Source organism: Chionomys nivalis, chromosome 19 (assembly GCF_950005125.1).
Source record: "Chionomys nivalis chromosome 19, mChiNiv1.1, whole genome shotgun sequence".
Lineage (NCBI taxonomy): Eukaryota > Metazoa > Chordata > Mammalia > Rodentia > Cricetidae > Chionomys > Chionomys nivalis.
Window position 1 is genome coordinate 34869465 of NC_080104.1, and position 22401 is coordinate 34891865.

General features: G+C 45.7%; 1 protein-coding gene across 2 annotated transcripts in view; it reads left to right on the forward strand.

Moving 5' to 3' along the window:
- Window positions 1-3253: 3253 nt before the first annotated feature.
- Il1r1 (interleukin 1 receptor type 1) overlaps window positions 3254-22401 on the forward strand; it is a 76092-nt gene continuing 56944 nt past the window's right edge. For both annotated transcript variants that reach the window (XM_057751857.1, XM_057751858.1), the window contains exon 1: window positions 3254-3508. The gene's annotated coding sequence lies outside the window, so the exon portion shown is untranslated. The remainder of the gene's footprint in view (window positions 3509-22401) is intronic.

Here is a 22401-nt window from a genome sequence, read left to right on the forward strand (position 1 = left end):
AGGAACTCTGGGAGTTATTTGTGACCTTTAGTGCACTAATATATAAATACAGACAATAGAATCCTTCCAACGACATGTTTTCCAGTGACGCTGTGTTATAACAACACTGTCTGACACCTTTAACACTAAATTCTTTAGAGCTGGCTCAGAGTGTCATGGACTCTAGTACTCGGATAGAAACCTGGAGTCTGGGAAATTTTCCATTCGCTTCTGGTGTTGACTTTTTATTGGCATCTATGATTGTTTGTTTCCCCTAAACTCTGGGGGTGACTAGGCAGGAGTGTATGTGTGGGTTTCCTATCTGCTAACTGACTGTCTATATTCCTAATATATCACTCCTTGTTCAGTGTGGGAGAAGAATCTGCAGTAGAAAATGATGACCAGAAACTTCCTTCATATGGACCCTCTCCTCTGAGCTGTTCAATAAGATGAGGCTGAACTGGCTAGAGGGAGAAGTGTGGATAATAGTCCCTACCTTGGGATAATGCTTAGTGACTTGGGTGGCTTAGTGGCTATTTCTTCTTCTTCTTCTTCTTCTTCTTCTTCTTCTTCTTCTTCTTCTTCTTCTTCTTCTTCTTCTTCTTCTTCTTTTTCTTCTTCTTCTTCTTCCTTTCTTCTCCTTCTCCTTCTTCTCTCCTCCTCCTTATTGCTCTCTTCTTTTTTCTTCCTCCTCCTCTTCCTTTTCTTCCTCTCTCCTCCGCCCCTTCTTCTCTTTCTCCTCTTTCCCCTCCTCCTCTTCTTCCTCATCTCCTCCTTCTTTTTCTCCTCCCTTTTTCTCCCTTTTGTGTCCTTCTACACCCCACTCTCTGCTTTGCCTACCCTATGAAGTCAGAAGCATCTCTGGAATGAAGCTATACTCACCCTCTAAGTCAGTGGCTCCCAGAAGATACTGTGTTTCTGAATGTTTTAGCTTGACTGTAAGCACATTAGCAGACTGCAAGCCCCACCCCCCAGGAGGCAACTTCTCCTTTGTTCTCTGATGGTTTCTGGTCCACTCAGAGGCTCCCTACCTACTTTGTATCTTCATAGGAAGAAAACCAAAAGAGGGAGAAAAAAAAAAAGGAAGAGAAACAGGAGAAAGGACTGGGGTGGCGTGGGGAAGCAGGGGGAGAATATGAGAGAGGAGGAGAGAGCAGAAGTGAAAGGACATGGAGGATAAGGAAGAATATGGAGAAAGGACTGGAGGAGAGGAAGGGACCTGGAGGAAGGGAGGAGAAGGAAGGGTGGAGGAGAGAGAAGCAGATGCCAGGGAGGAGCCTGTGACTGGAATGGGCAAGGAGGAAAGGCAGGGAGGGCTCCTTCTCCATAGCTGGCTCCCTCTTGCCCTTCTGTCACTGCTCTCTTCTGTGGCTCTCAGGACAGTCGGGGTTCAGATCACTAAACCCTGGTTCACCTGCTTCAGCTAAAAATGCCAAAAAGATACACCAGCTCCATCTCTTAAAGTCCAGAGATAATCTGGGTCAGATTGGTGAAGGGTACTTCCTCTGTCCTCCCTGGAAGGTCGTCCCTGAGTGTGTGGACTCCATTCTTGAGATTAGATCTGTGCTTGTCTCAGGAAGGCTTGACAAAGGAAGGAAAACTGTATTTATCAGAATACATTATAAGCATGCATGACATTCTGGAAAAAAAAAGGCACCAATAGTGCCTGTCTTCAGGGTAAGCTTTCCATTATTGCCCAGAACTAGACTTATCTCCCTTGGCTGGTCTAGCCCTGAAGGCATACACCAAGCCAAGGATGACCTGCTGTGAGTCTGTCCTTGGGCCTCCTTCCTTCAGACCTGTGGCTGAACCCAGTGCTGGAACAGGTCAGTCCTTCCCAAACCCGCTCCACACTGGAGCAAGGGTGGAAAGCCACCTTTAGCTGTCTTGCAAGGCTAGGTTTTAGCGTCCATGGATTCACCGTGTGGCCCCGACTTGTCTCCAATTGTAGGGAGCCTTGAAATTGGCACAAGAACACCCCAAGATTACCTAGCCCTCCCATCGCATGGCAGTCACTCAGGGTTGCGGTCTTTCCTGTCTGTGCCTACCTGGATCTTTAGCTTTTGTTAATTACCAGCTCATCACAGCTGCCTGGTGGCTGCCTGGCACAAGGCCTTCCAGGAAAGGGCACCCAGAAGGGTGAGGTAGATTATTAGAAAACCACACAGTTCCTGACTGGACAAACCCTGTTCCCAAACCATTCGTCTGGTTCACGGTTAAAACTCAAAGAACTACAGCAGATGGGGCTCCACCGCTGCCCCGCTAAGGCATCTTGGGAAAGGAACTTAATATAGCAGGCTCATCTTCTAAATGGGTCGAAAACCATTTCTCAGAAGAAAACCTGACCCTGATCCCTGCAAGCCCTTGCAGAGAGAAGGCAAAGTCTAAAGAGGGGGCATCACCCCAGCGTGCCCAAGGGGCTGTTCTCCAGGGAAGAGTGGAAAATACTGGATGAAGAGATGGAAAAAGAGGAGGGGGAGAGATTCTGTGTGGGGTCCCATGGAAGGAAAGCGGCAGCAAAGGGGTTCAAGCACTCACATCAAGAACAGGTCAGCCACTGTCTTCTCCACTTAGTGTGACAGTAATTCGGAGTTGCATAAAGACATCTGGGAAAGGGTAATGACAGTGACCAGGATACCCATCAAGGCCTGTTGACAGGGCTTCTCAGTCCCAGAGTAGGGAGTTAGCGGACTTGCTTGCTGTGCTGACAGAGTCAAGATCAGCGTGGTGACAGGCCAGGCTCTTGTGACGCTGATAGCATTCTCTTGAGTGCAGGGCCCACGAGGGGCAGTACATGAGTAAACCCTGCCCTATCCTCCCTCTCAGGATGCACCAGGCTGGCGGGTGTGATGCCCTGAGTCCCATCCCTCTGTCGAACTGAATGATGTCTTATGATATTGCCTGGGGACTTGTCTCAGTGGACATTGCTCTGCAGCCTGTATATGTGTGTGTGTGTGTGTGTGTGTGTGTGTGTGTGTGTGTAGGGGGATGGGAGGAGATCCCAGGCCAGGTTCTGTCTGTGAAGAACTCAGAGCAGGTCTGTAGCTCTAGACCGGGTGTAGGTATGGCCTCATTTAGATTTAATGTGAGGTTAGACAAGGAGAGAAAGCCTGCCTTGTGAAACGTGGGAGACTTATGTGCAGTCCCGGTACTAACATTTCATAAGGGCTTGACACGTTTGCTGAATGCTTCTGGCTTGCTGCCTAGCTCTGCATTTCCTGTTCATAGTTCCCCAGATGTGTCACGGCAGGATTAAAGCCCCAAGAGGGTTCTGACACAGGCGTCATCAGGAACCCACTTTCTCTGGGTCGTCTGACAAGATGTGAGCGGTCACTCCTGTGCTGCCCCCCAGACCCGGCCCAGTGCTCTCTTAGAAGGAAAGAAACAAGTAATGCTGTCCAGGACTGACCGCAAAAGGGAGTTTTGTTTTGAATAGCCAGCATCAGGTCAGCAGACTTCATCCCGGGAAGAATCAGTGCTGGATGATCTTCAGAGTTCCTGGTGCCCCGAACCATGAACCACACCAGCGGTAAGATGGCTCGCTTCGCTTTAGGGTTTTCTGTCTCAGTATTTTTCCTTCTTTTTGGGGTGAGTAGAGATGTTTAATTACACGCCGATGAGCTAGTTGGGAGGGACAAATGGAACCAGAGTAAAGATTACATTGTTTTGTTCACTGAAAGGAGACATGGGGTTTCTTGATATTCTGCGTCTCTGTGGGCACACTTACCATAAAGATGCATGCATGAGCATGTTAAGATCGCCTGTGATTAGGTTTCATTATGTGGGAGATTCACTGTGAAATATACAGAAACTGTATGGTGGTATACACTCCTTACCAGTTCACGCCACTTACACCTTGCTACTTTTAAGTTATCATAGTCTTGGCTTTGCATCAGTGGCGATGGTTATAAGGGGAAGGGCATTTTGTGAGGTCATTTGAAACGCCGCTGTGTACGTGAGAACTGAGGCATCACTTCGCCTTAGTGGCCACCATTTAGAGGGACGCGCTCTCACTCGAGAGTTTGTTGAGGGCCCTGTGTAGTTATCCCCGGAGCTGCTGGTTCCCTATGGAGTCATTATGTACTCTATAGGCAACACTTGCGTACACTTCCCTCAATGAGGTTTAAAACACAGCCTTAAAACCATGTGCACGCTTCCCTCTTTGTTTCACTGTGGAGACAGAGTCTCACTATGGAGCTCCCTGTTGGGAAGTGGTGTATATGGCGATAGGGAAGACTGTGTGTGTGCTCTCAATGAGGAGTGTCAGCTTTGCCCTGATTTCTTCCTGGAGGCCTTAACCTTGTATCTCACCAGTTATATCTCTGATCACTACAGCAACAACAAAAATGGGGCAGAGCCAGAAAGAATAAAGACAGGAAATAAGAAAACAAAGAGAGGGAGGGGGAACAAAATGAAGTGTACTGTCTTCAGTTTGTTTGAGGTTCACAGATCCCAAGTTATTTTGTGAATGATGCTAGTTTTGTGCTGTGTTGTGAGCTTTTGGATTGCTAGCATGTGGGGAGGAATTCTCCCAAAAGTGAAGACAATCAAGGACCAAAGAGTTTGGTATGTGCCAGCATTTACGAACTGGCCACCTGTGGGCTGTGTGTTCAGCGCCAATCCTCCATGTTCACTATAAACATGATGATCTGTTGGGAAACGAGGAAACGAGAAGGTCCAGAAGGTTGGGAAATAGTTTCTGAGATTATTATTCTCCTTCTAGTAGCGTAAGTCATTTTTGAAAGATTCATAAAGTCATTCTCAACCACACATGCACATAACAGTCTGGGCCCACAGACCTTCTTGGCAGAAGCCTGACAGTCCAAATTAGAAGAAAAACATGACTGCCGTTATCAAGGAAGCCCTTATGGTGAAGGGCTGTTTCTAGAAGATGCCTTTCAAAAACTGACAGACAGTACTTGTTCATGGTTACACAGGTAAGTATATACAGATAATAAAAGATAGAGAAGAACGACACATGCTTGCAAGAGGAACACGTGAGCGAGCCGTTGCGCATCCTTTGTCTGAAGAATCTGGTCTGAATGTTTCAGTCTGGATTCGGAGATTTCAGTGTTGTGGATTATGAAGACTCAATGGCTGAAGACTGTGTAAATATTTCCAAACCAAAAAATTGCTGACATTCAAACCATTTTGGTCCCAAACATTTCAGATATGGGAGATTTAACCTGTACCGCTAGTGAGTATCTTGCTTTCTGAATATGTCTGCATTTTTAAGAAATAAACCCATACTATTTATATTTTATTACCTTAATTTATCTTCCAGCAATATAATGTGAGCAACTTTCCATAGTAATGGATTTCTTTATACTAGAGCTTTAGGGGTTGGGAAGATGGCTCAGTGGGTAGAAAGAGAGTTCACAGTGCCAGGACAAGGAACTATGTTTAGTTATCCAGTGAAAGCTGGTGTACCAGCGAGTGTCAATGACTCCAGCACCAGGGAGACAGGCAGGCAGGGCCTGGGAGCTCACAGGCCAGCTAGTCTAGGCAACTGAAGAGGTCGAGGTTCAATGAGAAGCCTGTCTCAGAATTGAAGGTGGAATAAAAAGGTAGCAAAATGGTTGAGGAAGACACCAGAGGACACCCTCTGGCCTCCATACATGTCCACGTGTGTCACTGTACACTTTGGGCCCCACAGGGTTTTAAAACATGCTGCAAATCTTATTCAGTCTTATTGGTCGATGAGACATTGTTTTCTTTTCTATTATCAGCACTGTGATAAAGAGCATCATTGCAGTTGAATCTCCTGGTGAATATCGCCTTGGGATAAGTCCCAAGAGGTAGAGCCCATTGCTTAATTTATCCTAGGAGTGCTCTATATAAGTCCCCATCCCTGATGTATGAATACAATCTGGCAGCATTGTCACTAGCCCTGATTCTTTCTATCTATCTATCTATCTATCTATCTATCTATCTATCTATCTATCTATCTATCTATCTATCTACTATCTATCTATCTATCTATCTACTATCTATCTACTATCTATCTATCTATCTATCTATCTATCTATCTATCTACTATCTATCTACTATCTATCTATCTATCTATCTATCTATCTATCTATCTATCTATCTCTATCTGAATTGTGCTAGCCTGAACAGTTGGCAAAGGGAATTTTCATTGTGTTGATTGACTTTAGGAAAGAAAGCCTTTCTGGAACTGGCTTCTCTGTCCTTTGGGTTCAATTTATCTTTTTTTTTCTTTTCTGGTTATTTAACATCAAAGTAGTGACCTTTTACCGTAACTTCTGCCAACCCAGTTTCAGAGGTCTGTGACCTCCTTTGAAAGTGTGCTGAGGGGGTGGGGCTTGCTTCTTTTGCTCTGACTTTTACCTGCGGTGGTGGGGGACCACCTCATGTTTGCGGTTTTATCTCGTCTTTAGAGTTGACTTAGATTCAGCAGCAGCCTTTGCTCTGCTACAACTGCACGTGGAATGCTGGATATAAAAACAGTCTCCAACTTGTCCTTTTGTGGTCCATGTGCATTTAGGACATCATGCCAGCCTCTCACAGGCATCATCGCCGTCTGCACGCTTTGTTTTTGTTTTTAAATCATCCCAGATAGGGCTTTTCTGGGGTGACCAGATTGATTTTTTTTTTCTATTGAGTGTGCCTGTGAAGTTCTTAATGGGTGTTTCTAAGCAAGGAAACGGGGACTTGACCTGAACATGATTTGAGAGGGAGGAGAACAGAGAGGTTGACTCTTTCCCCAGCCCTCCTCTGCCCATAAGGACCTAGCAGATGTTTGTCCTGGGGGATGAGAGCTTCCGCTGGCCAAAGCACTTGCAGACCTGAGACCCAGCCTCCATCCCTTTTACAACCACACAGGGAGGAACCATTATTGCTAGCTTGTTTTGAAGATTAGGAAGCAGAGGCATAGAGAAGTGACTTGGGTAAAATCTCATCAGAAGTTGGCATGGAGGTAGGATTCTTGGTGCAGACAGCCTTACTCTGGAGCCCAGTGGACTCAGGGAGGATGCCATGACATGTGGTTCTAGGCTGCTGTAGTCCGTGTGCTTCACTTAGGTGTGTGTGCATGTCATGGGTTTTCTCTTTCGTTCTTTTTTAAAAATACATGATATCCCATATTTTTCTCATGAACTTAAGCATCACCAAAGATGAATCCCAAAGCTGAAACTTTATGAGCCACATTTGCACGATGCCACAAGTGGAAAATTCCACTCAGGAAACTTTGCTTCATACAAAAGATTACTCAACACGTTCTGCCAAATAGTGTGCAGGAGATGCAGGTCAAACAAGTGGACCTCGTGTCTATACATAGATCTTGCCATCAAGGTGTCTCTTTATCTTCACGCACATAGTTCAAAATGTGAAGAGAAAAAAAAAATCCCACATACTCAGATACTTTTGTCCCAGGCCAAGTAAAGGATACTCATTATTTTTCTCCTCTTGAGCCAGAGGAGCAAGCCAAGAACCAGAATGTCATTAAATAGCCCTCCATGCAACCCATTAACCTCTATCAAGTGTGCTTGGCTTCAAACCCATGGACCATGGATCCTGGACAGCTGAGCCCTAATGTTCATGCTTCTTCCATCAAAAGTCCTGAGATCACAGTTCTGCTGCCTTGGGAGGCATTGAGGCAGCAATCTCAGGCAAGTCGGCCTTCCCGTGGAGGTGAGGGGGTGCTCATCCTTAATTTCTCTGAGTCGACAGGGGCTGAATACCCTGTCTGGGTATTCGCTTTATCTCCTCAACATAAAAATGATAGGTGCTTAAAATAGGCAGAAACCTGTTTTCTGCTTCCGTCTGCAGAGCCTCCACACCATCACCAAGGAAGTTCAGAGACTCCCTGAGAAGGCTGGGTGCAGGCTTAGGAATGGAGTCAGTTATGGTTTCTCAGGAACAGTTTCTCTGTCTTCCCTCTACTTAGCTGTCCTGGTTATGATATGGGCACGAACACAATTATAGTGGATTTTTTTGTTTACTTTTGGTTAAACGTTTCCATGAACTGTTGAAATTTTGAATATAAATAACTTACTAGCAGTGTTGTGGATTGGAAGCAGGGCCTTCTGCACTCTAGGCAAGCAGCTGTACCCCTGAGCCACATCTTCAGCCTGAAGAAAACCTTGTAATTTCAATGTAAAATACCTAAGTACTAACAGCAGATAGTTTAATGGTCTTTATACATCTCCTTCATAAATGGAACTTCCGGGATCATCTAGATGGAAAGAATATTGTGTTGCTACTGTTTTTTTTTTTTTTTTTTTTTTTTTTTTTTTAACTAGGTGACACAGTTTACCTCTTTCTGTGGTTTAAGAGCCTGTTCGGCAAAGTGTCCCTCACCTCTCTCCTTTCTGTAGCCCCTTCTTTCTCTGGTCTTTTGTTACAGCTGCTTTCCTGCGGGCTGTTTTATGGGTGCCCACTACTTTCTTGTAGCCTTTTGCTGTTCTCGTCAGGATTGCAATGAATAACAACAGCTTGCCCCTATCACTTTGCACAAGTTTAAGCACACAGTCCTGTAGGCCAAATGCGACTCAGACTTTAGGTGGACTTAGGTTGTAGGGTGGGATGATAGAGTGGGAGCCTCCATACTTAAACCTTGGGGACTGCGCTTGCTCCCCCGGGTGATACTGGGGACCAGTAGACCCTATGCACCAGCACCTGCTGTTTTACCTCAAGAGATCATGTCTGGGGTGATGCTGGGTGAATGACCTGTGCTTTACCAAGCCCTGACCTCAGCATGGGACAAATGATAAAATGGCCATAGAGGCGTTTTTATTAAAATAAATTTTATGTTTCCCAGAAGCGAAGCTTCCTTTAACAAACAGCGTTCTCATCTATTGCTAAACTGATCGACCATTTGACATACGGTCACTGCCTTCTGGTCCAGTGAAGGGGACAGGAGTTATTTCAGAGAAGTGACTCCCTGGGTGAATTGCCAGTTCTCCACTCCACTCTGTGCTTAGCACTGTGCCAGGCTTTACAGGTGGGAGAGGAATGGGAGCATAAAAAAAAAAAAAAAAAAAAAAAAAAAAAAAAAAAAAAAAACAAAGAAAAGAAAGAAAGAAAGAAAGAAAGAAAGAAAGAAAGAAAGAAAGAAAATTGTAAGCAGTTGTCAGTCTACCCTGAGCTTGAACTGGCTGCTGACTACCAACATGAATGCAGAGAGGGGGTAGTGAGGAGGATCCTGTCACCTTGGGGGTAGCAGATAAAAACTTAGACTTAGTGATCATGGCTGCTGATGTCACTGAGATTTTGTCTGGTGTTGTACTATCCTCAGCATCTCAAGACCTGGAGACAGCTGTGTGTGTCATCCTTTAGATCCTTGTCTATAGCTGGGGGTGGAGTTATGGTCAACTCTTCCTCAGCACCACTGCATGGAGAAATGGGGAGGCCAAGACTTCCCGACTTTGATGAACAATGAGCATGGACAATTATCCTTTAGAGCTGAACAAAGTTTCGAGGAAGTCCTGTGGACCACAGAGAGAGTGAGCTGGAATTCTCTTACAAGTCATCTCTCCCTCTGGACCATTACTGTGGGCGGATTTACTTATGAGTCTACAGTGTTGGTTGGGTGTGGGCTGGACGAGGGCTTACATTCCTAGTGACTCTAAGCCCATGTTATGAAAGAGACAACACGGTTTTGATCAGACACTCAGTCCCAGCTCTAGGGTGAAACTGTCCTAGGTGATCATTTGTGGCCAGGGAAGGGTAGAGTTAATGTGTCTGTGTGTGGGAGTGGGGATGTTTGGGATATAGTTTTTAGTCAATGTGACCCTGGGGAAGCAGTGATGGAGCAGGTTTCTGCGGATCCAGGTGTACCTGGGCAGCAAGTAGGTAGCTGTCAGGACAGCTAACATTGTAGCAGCTTTGCCTTCTGGTCCAGGGAGGAGAACAAGGGTTATTTCTGAGAAGTGACTCGGTAAGCCAATTCCAAACACATGACCCAGACAGAACTGCTCCAGGCAGACTCAACAGAAGCCTCAAGGTGTCATCGACAACACTGAGTGAAGAGGTGTAGGGGCATTTCAGTGGTATTTTAATAAAGACTGCCTGAATATATGAGAGTAAAACAACCCCACTGGTCAGCCTTACAGACCAGGTTATGGTAACACACACCTTTAATCCCAGTAGCCACAACGACACGCATCTTTAATCCCAGTGCTGCTTGCCTTTAATCCCAGCCCTAGAGAGGGATATAAGATGGGGGAAGACAGCTCTCAGACACAGTCTCATTCTGAGATTCCGAGAGGCAGGGTCACCCTTTCAGACGAGGTCGAGGTAAAAGCCAGATCTTCAGACTGAACCCCAATTTCTGACCCTGGGTTTTTATTAATTGTGCATCAAAGAGGTAAGAGGAGTGTAGTAGCCTCTGGTTGTCTGCAAGGGACTGGTACCTGAGGCACCAAAGTTCAAGAATGATCAACCTATTATACAAAATATATCTCCAGATAGATAGTCTTTTGTACTACTTACACTGTTTCTACATAGTCTAACATCTAGACAGTGTAAATGCTACACACACGTTATCATGCTAGACTGTTTACAGAATAGGGACAAGAAAAAACATCTGTGCATGGTCAGCACAGATATATTTGTTTTGGATATTTCCCACCCGTGGTTGTCTGAACAAATGAAGGTAGAATGTATGGATTTGAAAAGCCAGTTCTTTACAAAACGAGAGTCCAGGAAACAATAAAGCTTGACATATATCTGTAGAAATTCTAATCGAAACACATACTTTAGGATTTAGGGATTCTTGGTGTTTGGTTTCCCTCAACCCACACATGATGCTTATTTAGCCTTTGATCTCTGTGCATTGATATTCGAAGGCAGGGTCTCCTGGAGATACTTAAATTCTGAGCTTGAGGCCCTCATACATGTGATTAGCACAGAAGCTAATTAGAAGCTGCCTAGCTTTTATTTGGCCATGTGCACACCCAGCAAGAAGCCAGGCAGGCGCTGGCGAGCCTGGAGCCCAGCTGTCACCGGACAGTGGATCTGCAGGTACCTGGACCTTGTAGTTCCAGCCTCCAGAACTGTGGGAAATATTCATTTGTTTTTTAAACCACTGTGTCCATGGTCACTTGTTACAGCAGTCACAACAAACTGAGACACCATGCCTCATCAATTCACAACGACGATGTGAACAGATTTAAATAATAATAATAATAATAATAATAATAATAATAATAATAATAAATCTTCCCAGGGATTTCTGCTGAGGTTTGTCTGAACACTACCAGAAGCAGCCAAAGAACAAGCAATGACATTGTTCTAGTGCTATGGGACTTTGTTCTAGAGCTATGGGACATTGTTCTAGTGCTATGGGACATTGTTCTAGCGCTATGGGACATTGTTCTAGAGCTATGGGACATTGTTCTAGCGCTATGGGACATTGTTCTAGTGCTGTGGGACATTGTTCTAGCGCTATGGGACATTGTTCTAGTGCTGTGGGACATTGTTCTAGTGCTATGGCAGCACGTTTACATCCTCTGTGGGTGCCTGGCTCGTTTGCCATTGGGGCAGAGGGTTGTTAGATTTGAACATGGCTTTTCTGTAGAGGCACTGAACCTCTTGGCACTACATTGTTTACTCTTGTCTGAGGCTAGCAGTGGGGCTGCTCAGGCATTGCTCCCCAGAGCATAGCCCAAAGTAACCACAAAGCCAACACATTCCAGAGCCATAATTATGCCCCCAGAGGTTGGTGTTGCCTCTATAATTGTAGAACCTGACTGGAAATCATGAGTCAACCACTCTTAAATGCTTTCTGGCCTACAGTTTTATTTGCTGGCCTGTTGACCTCGCTGGCTGCTCTGGAGATGGATGAGTGGCCATCTAGTCTTGGAAGCTGCACCTTCTGGCCTAGCCTCTTGGCCTAGGGACTGCTTCTCCAGGAAGCCCTGGAACAAAGGGTTAGCAGACATCCAGCTCCTCCATGTGACATCTGGGGGTTCTTAAGGCATTGCTTACATTTCTCCCATGGGTTTTGTAATTTTCAATTTCTTCCTAGGGATACTGGGATTTGGGGATAGGAGTCATGTTTCTTGGGAAAATCAACAGAAGACTTTGGATTTGAAAGCTGGTATTTTGGACTCTTTGCAGATGTGGCAAAGTGACCCAAGGAAGAAAAACAGTAGTTTGTGAATGTATTTTTAAAAATAATTTTACATATTTTTATGGGTATGCACATGTGTCTGATGAATATATGTGCTCCTGGAAGTGACTAGAAGGTGTTGACTCCTTTCATAATTACAGATAGCTGTGAGTCACCACCACACGGGTGCTGGGAACTGAATCGGGACTTCTGTAAGAGTAGCAGGTACTCTTAACTGCCGAGTCCCTATAAAGTTTATTTTTAAAGAGAGGTATTGAAGCTTTTGAATTTGTGATGGGATTACATCTTGAGAAGCAGAACATAAATTGGAACTGTTACCAGACAGCGCACACAATCAGCTGGCCTTGCCAAACATCGCTGCTCGGAGCACAGCATACTCTCGAGTGTCTGTTGATTGACGACCTGGCTGATTGAGAATCTTGCTGCAGCTGCCCAACATTGGTTAAGTATGACATTGCAAACCAGCAGCCCAGCAAGAGTTCCAAACTCCCAACACAAAGCACAATGTCTATTGAAAGAGCATGGGAAGGTGTAAATTGCGAGCTGAGACCCGGTGACTCCGAGTCAGTCTACAGGAGAACAGTGTCTGGGCTAGAAGTTTTCCAGCCTGCTAACACCAAGCAGGTTCAGGCTTCCTTCTATCAACCCTGGTGGATATTACCCCCACTGGAACCTGTAAATACGCTATCTCTTTAAAAAGGTATCACGTAAAAGTCTTATTTCTCAGTCCCAGAAAGGATCAGCAGAAAGCCTCTGAGAAGTTTGACAGCAATTTATGCCCACACCAATGTGTACTTTATTTAATAATAAAGTATACATCCAGGCATCATGGGAAACCCACTAGCAATTTCTGTGGACTAGTTAAACAGATTCTACTAGAAGGGGGAGGGGGCAGAAAGCTGGTCTCGCCATTAGCATTGCCTTTGAACTTAGCTAGTCACTAAAGGACATTACAATTCTATCCTATGATTGCACTCAGCGGTGACAGGACGTATATCGAGACTTCTTTGACTTCAAATCTCATGTGAACCTGTGATAACTACCTGTTTGAATCAATTTCCCTTAAGGTTTAAGCGCTTTTCTATATGAGTTCCTGGGCTGACTCATAGGGAAGAAGAAAAGCCACAGTTTTTGCTATTGTAGGCAATAGCTGAGGGGAATCACAGGCAGTGGGGATCATCAGCCTCACACTGAGACTTCCCCCAGCGTGATGCTTTTTTTTTTTTTTTTCTTTTTTTTTTTCTTGCTGATTTTTTTTATTAATTAATTAATTTAATTATTAAAGATTTCTGCCTCTTCCCCGCCACCACCTCCCATTCCCTCCCCCTCCCCCAATCAAGTCTTCCTTCCTCCTCAGCCCAAAGAGCCAGCAGGTTTCTCTGCCCTGTGGGAGGTCCAAGGACCACCCACCTCCATCCAGGTCTATTAAGGTGAGCATCCAAACTACCTGGGCTCCCACAAAGCCATTACATGCAATAGGATCAAGAACCCATTGCCATTGTTCTTCAGTTCTCAGTAGTCCTCATTGTCCATTATGTTCAGCGAGACCGGTTTTGTCCCATGCTTTTTCAGTCCCCGGCCAGCTGGCCTTGGTGAGTTCCCGATAGAACATCCCCATTGCCTCAGTGTGTGGGTGCACCCCTCGCCGTCCTGAGTTCCTTGCTCGTGCTCACTCTCCTTCTGCTCCTCCTTTGGATCGTGAGACTTCAGTCCAGTGCTCCAATGTTGGTCTCTGTCTCTGTCTTCTTTCATCGCCTGATGAAGGTTAATATTCAGGGGGATGCTTATATGTTTTTCTTTGGGTTCACCTTCTTATTTAGCTTCTCTAGAGTCACGATTTATAGTCTCAATGTCCTTTATTTATGGCTAGAAACCAAATATGAGTGAGTACATCCCATGTTCCTCTTTTTGGGTCTGGCTTACCTCACTCAGGATAGTGTTTTCTATTTCCGTCCATTTGTATGCAAAATTCAAGAAGTCATTGTTTTTTACTGCTGAGTAGTACTCTAATATGTATATATTCCATACTTTCTTCATCCATTCTTCCATTGAAGGACATCTAGGTTGTTTCCAGGTTCTGGCAATTACAAACAATGCTGCTATGAACATAGTTGAGCATATACTTTTGTTGTATGTTTGGGCATCTCTTGGGTATATTCCCAATAGTGGTATTGCTGGGTCAAGAGGTAGGTTGAACCCGACTTTCCTGAGAAACCGCCACACTGCTTTCCAAAGTGGTTGCACAAGTTTGCATTCCCACCAGCAATGGATGAGAGTGCCCCTTTCTCCACAACCTCTCCAGCAGAGGCTATCATTGGTGTTTTTGATTTTAGCCATTCTGACCGGTGTAAGATGGTATCTTAATGTTGTCTTGATTTGCATTTCCCTGATTGCTAAGGAAGTTGAGCATGATCTTAAGTGACTTTTGGCCATTTGAACTTCTTCTGTTGAAAAGTCTCTGTTCAGCTCAGTGCCCCATTTTATAATTGGATTGATTAACCTTTTACGGTCTAATTTCTTGAGTTCTTTGTATATTTTGGATATCAGACCTTTGTCAGTTGCGGGGTTGGTGAAGATCTTCTCCCAGTCAGTGGGTTGCCTTTCTGTCTTAGTGACAGTGTCCTTTGCTTTACAGAAGCTTCTCAGTCTCAGGAGGTCCCATTTATTCAATGATGTCCTTAGTGTTTGTGCTGCTGGGGTTGTACGTAGGAAGTGTTCTCCTGTGCCCATGTGTTGTAGAGTACTTCCCACTTTCTCTTCTATCAGATTCAGTGTGTTTGGACTGATATTGAGGTCTTTAATCCATTTGGACTTGAGTTTTGTGCATGGTGATATATATGGATCTATTTTCATTCTTCTACAGATTGACTTCCAGTTTTGCCAGCACAATTTGTTGAAGATGCTCTCTTTTTTCCATTGTATACTTTTAGCTCCTTTATCGAAAATCAGGTGTTCATAGGTTTGTGGGCTAAAGTCAGGGTCTTCTATTCTATTCCATTGGTCGACTTCTCTGTTTTTATGCCAGTACCAAGCCGTTTTCAGTACTGTAGCTCTGTAATAGAGTTTGAAGTCAGGGATGGTAATGCCTCCAGACAATCCTTTATTGTATAAGATTGTTTTGGCTATCCTGGGTTTTTTGTTTTTCCATATAAAGTTGATTATTGTCTTCTCCAGATCTGTGAAGAATTTTGATGGGATTTTGATGGGGATTGCGTTGAATCTATAGATTGCTTTTGGTAGAATTGCCATTTTTACTATGTTGATCCTCCCAATCCAAGAGCAAGGGAGGTCCTTCCATTTTCTGGTGTCCTCTTCAATTTCTTTCTTCAAAGACTTAAAGTTCTTGCCAAATAGATCTTTCACTTCCTTGGTCAGAGTTACCCCAAGGTATTTTATGCTATTTGTGGCTATCGTGAAAGGTGATGCTTCTCTGATTTCCCTCTCTGCTTCCTTATCCTTAGTGTATAGGAAGGCAACTGATTTTTTGGAGTTGATTTTGTATCCTGCCACATTACCAAAGGTGTTTATCAGCTGTAGGAGTTCTTTGGTAGAGTTTTTGGGGTCGGTTATGTATACTATCATATCATCTGCAAATAATGAAAGCTTAACTTCTTCCTTTCCAATACGGATCCCCTTGATCCCCTTATGTTGTCTTATTGCTATTGCTAGAACTTCAAGCACTATATTGAAGAGGTATGGAGAGAGTGGACATCCTTGTCGTGTTCCTGATTTTAGTGGGATGGCTTTGAGTTTTTCTCCATTTAATTTAATGTTAGCTGTCGGCTTGCTGTAAATAGCTTTTATTATATTTAGGTATGCCCCTTGTATCCCTAATCTCTCCAAGACCTTTATCATAAAGGAGTGTTGAATTTTGTCGAATGCTTTTTCAGCATCTAATGAAATGATCATATGGTTTTTTTCTTTCAGTTTATTTATATGGTTGATTACATTGATAGATTTGCGTATGTTGAACCAGCCCTGCATCTCTGGAATGAAGCCTACTTGATCATAATGGATAACTTTTCTAATGTGTTCTTGGATTCGGTTTGCCAGTATTTTATTGAGAATTTTTGCGTCGATGTTCATGAGTGAGATAGGCCTGTAATTCTCTTTCTTGGTTGGGTCTTTGTGTGGTTTTGGTATCAGGGTAACTGTAGCTTCATAAAAGGAATTTGGCAATGACTCTTCTGTTTCTATATTGTGAAATACATTAAGAAGTATAGGTATTAGCTCTTCTTGGAAGTTCTGGTAGAATTCTGCATTGAAACCATCTGGCCCTGGGCTTTTTTTGGAAGGGAGATTTTTGATAACTGTTTCTAATTCTTCGCGACTAACAGGTCTATTTAGATCGTTCACCTGGTCTTGGTTTAGGTTTGGTATATGGTACTTATCTAAAAAAGTGTCCATTTCTTTTGCATTTTCCAGTTTTGTGGCATACAGGCTTTTGTAGTAAGATCTAATGATTCTCTGAATTTCCTCTGTGTCTGTGGTTATGTCCCCCTTTTCATTTCTGATCTTATTTATTTGCGTGTTCTCTCTCTGTCGTTTAATTAGTTTGGATAGGGGTTTGTCAATCTTGTTGATTTTCTCCAAGAACCAACTTTTTGTTTCATTGATTCTTTGGACTGTTTTCTGTGTTTCTATTTTGTTGATTTCTGCCCTCAGTTTGATTATTTCCAGTCTTCTACTCCTCCTGGGCGCGTCTGCTTCTTTTTTTTCTAGAGCTTTCAGGTGTGCTGTTAAGTCCCCAATGTATGCTTTCTCCGTTTTCTTTAAGTGGGCACTTAGTGCTATGAACTTTCCTCTTAGCACTGCTTTCATCGTGTCCCATAGGTTTGAGTATGTTGTCTCTTTGTTTTCATTAAATTCAAGGAAGACTTTAATTTCTTTCTTAATTTCTTCCTTGACCCAGGTGTGGTTCAGTAGTTGACTGTTCAGTTTCCATGAGTTTGTCAGCTTTCTGGGGGTAGCTTTGTTGGTGGCTTCTAACTTTAATCCGTGGTGATCTGATAAGACACAGGTGGACACTGATATTTTTTTGTATCTGTGGAGGTTTCCTTTATTTCCAAGTATGTGGTCAATTTTCGAGAAGGTTCCATGAGCTGCAGAGAAGAAGGTGTATTCTTTCCTATTTGGGTGGAGTGTTCTATAGATGTCTGTTAAGTCCATTTGATTCATTACCTCCAACAATTCTCTTAATTCTCTATTAGTTTTCTGTCTGATTGACCTGTCCATTGGTGAGAGAGGTGTGTTGAAGTCTCCTACTACTAGTGTGTGTGATTTGATGTCTGCCTTGAGTTTTAGCAATATTTCTTTTACATAAGTGGGTGCTTTTATATTAGGGGCATAGATATTCAGGATTGAGACTTCATCCTGCTGAATCGTTCCTGTTATGAGTATAAAGTGTCCCTGTCGATCTCTTCTGATTGATTTTAGTTTGAAGTCAGTTTTGTTAGAAATTAGTATGGCCACACCTGCTTTTTTCCTAGGACCATTTGCTTGAAAAACCTTTTCCCAACCCTTTACTCTGAGTAGATGCCTGTCTTTGTGGTTGAGATGAGTTTCTTGCAAACAGCAGACTGTTGGATCCTGTTTTCGTATCCAATCTCTTAGCCTGTGCCTTTTTATTGGTGAATTGAGACCATTAATATTAAGTGATATTAATGACCAGTGGTTGTTAACTCCGGTTATTCTTACTGCTTTTGGTAGAAGAGTTTGTGTGTCTCCCTTCTTTGAGTTGTGCTGTTGAAGGGTCACTAGTTGCCTGGGTTATTGTAGGCAGTGTTGGCAATGTTGGATTCCTTGGGTTGTGATTTTCCTTCTATTACTTTCTGTAGGGCTGGATTTGTGGCAACGTATTGTTTAAATTTGTTCTTATCCTGGAATGTCTTGTTTTCTCCATTGATAGTGAACGATAGCTTGGCTGGGTATAGTAGTTTGGGTTTGCATCCATGGTCTCTTAGTTTCTGTAGTACCTCTATCCAGGACCTTCTGGCTTTCATGGTTTCCATAGAGAAGTCAGGTGTAAGTCTGATCGGTTTACCTTTATAAGTTACTTGGCCTTTTTCCTTTGCAGCTCTTAATATTCTTTCTTTAATCTGTATATTTTGTGTTTTGATTATTATATGGCGAGGGGATGTTTTTTTTTGATCCAGTCTGTTTGGTGTTCTGTATGCTTCTTGAATATTCAAAGGAATATCTTTCTTTATGTTGGGGAAGTTTTCTTCCATAATTTTGTTAAAAATGTTTTCTGGACCTTTGAGCTGTGCCTCTTCTCCTTCTTCTATCCCTATTATTCTTAGGTTTGGTCTTTTTATTGTGTCCCATATTTCCTGAATGTTTTCTGATGAGAATTTGTTGGTTTTGGTGTTTTCTTTGATCAGTCCGTTTATTTTCTCTATGTTGTCTTCAGAATCTGAGATTCTTTCTTCTATCTCTTGTATTCTATTGATTATGCTTGTTTCTGTAGTCTCTGCTCGTTGACCTATATTTGCCATATCCAGCTGGTCCTCAGTTTGTGTTTTCTTCCTTGCTTCCATTTCAGTTTTCAATTCTTGGACTGTTTCCATTACCTGTTTGATCGTTTTTTCTTGGCTTCCCAGGGTATCATTTACGTATTTACTCATTTCTTCAAACTTTTTGTTATACTTCTCATCCATTTCTATGAGGGCGTTTTTTACATGTTGTTTAAGGGACTCTATTGCTTTCAAAAAGTCAGTTTTTTCCTCTTCTCCTGTGATAGGGTGTTCAAGTCCTTGTGTTGTAAGATCATTGGGTTCTGGTGTTTTCATGTTGTTTTTCAGATTGTTGGGTGAATTCTTGCCTTGGCGTCTGCCCATCTCCTCTTACCGATGCTATCTATTGGGTTTGATTTAATTGTAGCGGGGCAATCTGTTCTCAGTGCAGGCTTCACTGTTTCTTGCCCGCACTATCCTGCATCCAGTGCCTCCGCCGCCCGGGCCTGCCTGCCGGTGCCTCCGCCGCCCGGAACTGTCTGTGCGCCGGTGCTTCCGCCGCCTAGGCCTGCCTGCCGGGCCTGACTGCCGGTGCCTCCGCCACCCGGGCCTGCCTGCACGCTGGTGCCTCTGCCGCCCGGACTTGCCTGCGTGCTGGTGCCTCCGCCGCCTGGGCCTGCCTGCGCGCTGGTGCTTCCGCCGCCTAGGCCTGCCTGCTGGTGCCTCCGCCACCCGGAACTGTCTGTGCGCCGGTGCTTCCGCCGCCTAGGCCTGCCTGCCGGGCCTGACTGCCGGTGCCTCCGCCACCCGGGCCTGCCTGCACGCTGGTGCCTCTGCCGCCCGGACTTGCCTGCGTGCTGGTGCCTCCGCCGCCCGGGCCTGCCTGCGCGCCGGTGCTTCCGCCGCCTAGGCCTGCCTGCCGGTGCCTCCGCCACCCGGAACTGTCTGTGCGCCGGTGCTTCTGCTGCCTAGGCCTGCCTGCCGGGCCTGACTGCCGGTGTCTCCGCCACCCGGGCCTGCCTGCACGCCGGTGCCTCTGCCGCCCGGACTTGCCTGCGTGCTGGTGCCTCCGCCGCCAGGGCCTGTCTGTGCGCCGGTGCTTCCGCTGCCTAGGCCTGCCTGCCGGGCCTGACTGCCGGTGCCTCCGCCACCCGGGCCTGCCTGCACGCTGGTGCCTCTGCCGCCCGGACTTGCCTGCGTGCTGGTGCCTCCGCCGCCTGGGCCTGCCTGCGCGCTGGTGCTTCCGCCACCTAGGCCTGCCTGCCGGTGCCTCCGCCACCCGGAACTGTCTGTGCGCCGGTGCTTCCGCCGCCTAGGCCTGCCTGCCGGGCCTGACTGCCGGTGCCTCCGCCACCCGGGCCTGCCTGCACGCTGGTGCCTCTGCCGCCCGGACTTGCCTGCGTGCTGGTGCCTCCGCCGCCCGGGCCTGCCTGCGCGCCGGTGCTTCCGCCGCCTAGGCCTGCCTGCCGGTGCCTCCGCCACCCGGAACTGTCTGTGCGCCGGTGCTTCTGCTGCCTAGGCCTGCCTGCCGGGCCTGACTGCCGGTGTCTCCGCCACCCGGGCCTGCCTGCACGCCGGTGCCTCTGCTGCCCGGACTTGCCTGCGTGCTGGTGCCCCAGCGTGATGCTTTTTAACAATTTGGCAGGGTCCTGTGCCCTAGATGCAGAAACTAGGTTCACGGGCCTGTGTAACAAGGCAGGAAGTCGGACAGAGGAGGCAGGCGCTTCTTGTAGGGCGGGATTCACACCTAATTGTTCCAGCGAGACCTGAACTCTCTTCCTGGCATGGCCTCAGTCTGCAGCAATGGATAGGAAACAGCTGGGATCAGATCCAAGCAACATCACTCACTCTCGCTTGGCCATTTGCAGCTAGTCCTGGCTGCGCGTGGAAATCAGCTGAAGAGCCTTGAAAACACGAAGGCCTGGATCTCACCCACCCCCAGGGGTTTGAGCACAAAGGGCCGAGTGCGGCCAGGGCTTTCAGGACTCCGCGGTTATACTGTGCGGCCTTCACTGCACAATACGGCTTGGGAATCACTGACCCGGGAGTTGACAGCTATTAAGCCAGTCAATTACCCAAGTAAACAGGGAGCAGGCTAAATCAAGCGTGTCTAGAGGGATTGCCAAATATTGCCTGCTGGGGGATATTTAAGTCCGTTTCTCAGAAGACCTTGGCCCTGGAAGTTCTGGAAAGCTAGGGCCTGCTGAGTGTGCTCCTCACTTCCTCAGGAACTGTGAGCATTAGGCATGTAAACAGGGTGGCTTGCGTTCATTTGACAAACAGTTAAACATCTGATTTCCTTAGCTGAATAGAAAATAGCTTTAAGTGTCTTTAGCAAGCAGCAGAGAAGAGACTACGGGCAGAGCAAAGCAGGGATATGAAGAGCCTCAGGCAGGGTGGGACTGGAGTGGTGAGCTCTGCATTGTTCCAGGGACAGAGTTTGGGAGTGTCCTAAAATCTACTTTGGGAGTCTCAGGAATGAGGAGATAGAGGAGACTTGGGAGGAAAGAGGAGGATGGGGAGGAGGAAGAAGAGGGGGAAGGAGGAGGGGGAGAGGAGGGGGAGGGGAAGGAAGAGGAGGAGGACAGTATTCTAAGAGGAAATTGCAAGGGCAGGCGAAAGGCTGGATGCTGGGGAAGGTCTCAAGGACACTTAATAACCATAGTCACCTCAAGGACAAACTAAGAGACTTATTTGAAACAGAAGGCCCAGGGTTGAGAGAAGCCTCAGTAGGTAACACGCTCACCATACAAGGACATGAGTTTCCATCCTCAGAACTCACGTAAAGCCAGATGCAGTAGTGTAGTTCTGTGATCTCAGCGCCCTACAGCAAGATGGGAGACAGATGGGAAACTCCGTGGAAGGCCTCTGGCCAGCTAGTGTGGACTGTGCAGCCAGGGGCAACAAGAGACCCTTTTCACAAGTAAGCTGAAGAAAAGACTGGAATTCGAGGTTATTGTGGCGCCTCCATATGTGCGCACAGAGGTGAGAGAGAAGGAACTGGAGAGAGGGGAGAGGCCTCAGCTTGACATTGACTAGGCAGGCAGGTAGTCGGGCTTCTCCTAGTACTAGGCAACCCCATTCATCGCTTCCTCTCTCCTTCCCTCTAGCTTCTAACACTTCCTCTGCTCTTAACCCCTCTCCTAAGAAGCAGAGGGCCCTTCTTCTGCCCCTGCATCATCTTGGTGCTGCTAGCAGTGGCAGCAAAGACCTGAGGATAGAAAGGAAAAGTGATATTGGAGGTTGGGTGGTGAGCGCCACACGGACTGTACAGTGCTGGGCTATACTGACTCCTTAGAAAATGTCAATGACTGTTTTATTTTCCAAATATAAGAAAAAAAAAGGGTGAGAATCAGTGAGATTTGAGCATGATCAGAAAGTATTTTTTCTTTTGCTTTTGAATGTCTATAAATATATACTGTGAGAATTTTAATTGTAAGAAAGTGCTTGAGAGGTAAAGGGGAATGGGGGGGAGGTAAGAAGGGGAGGAAGAGAGAGACTGATTTTCCTGTAGCTGAGATCTCTCTCTCTCTCTCTCTCTCTCTCTCTCTCTCTCTCTCTCTCTCTCTCTCTCTCGCTAGATCTGATTATTCAGTGCCTGACATTGTGTTAGAAGTGTGAAGGACACAAAGGAAGAAAAGAATGGTTCTGGACTCCTCTCCCCTGTCTGGGTTTTCTGCTTTTCATTGGTAAAAGGGGTGAAATCACGTTAGCCGGCCTGACTTGGCCCTTGGAATTATGACATTTTCCACGTCAAATTTGCATGCTTGTAGTTTCTTGATGCCACTTCCTCGTGCTCTGTTGTCGATTCATAATCCCCCCCCCCCCTTGTGACATGCATTTGGCTGTATTTGAAAGACTCTTACATAA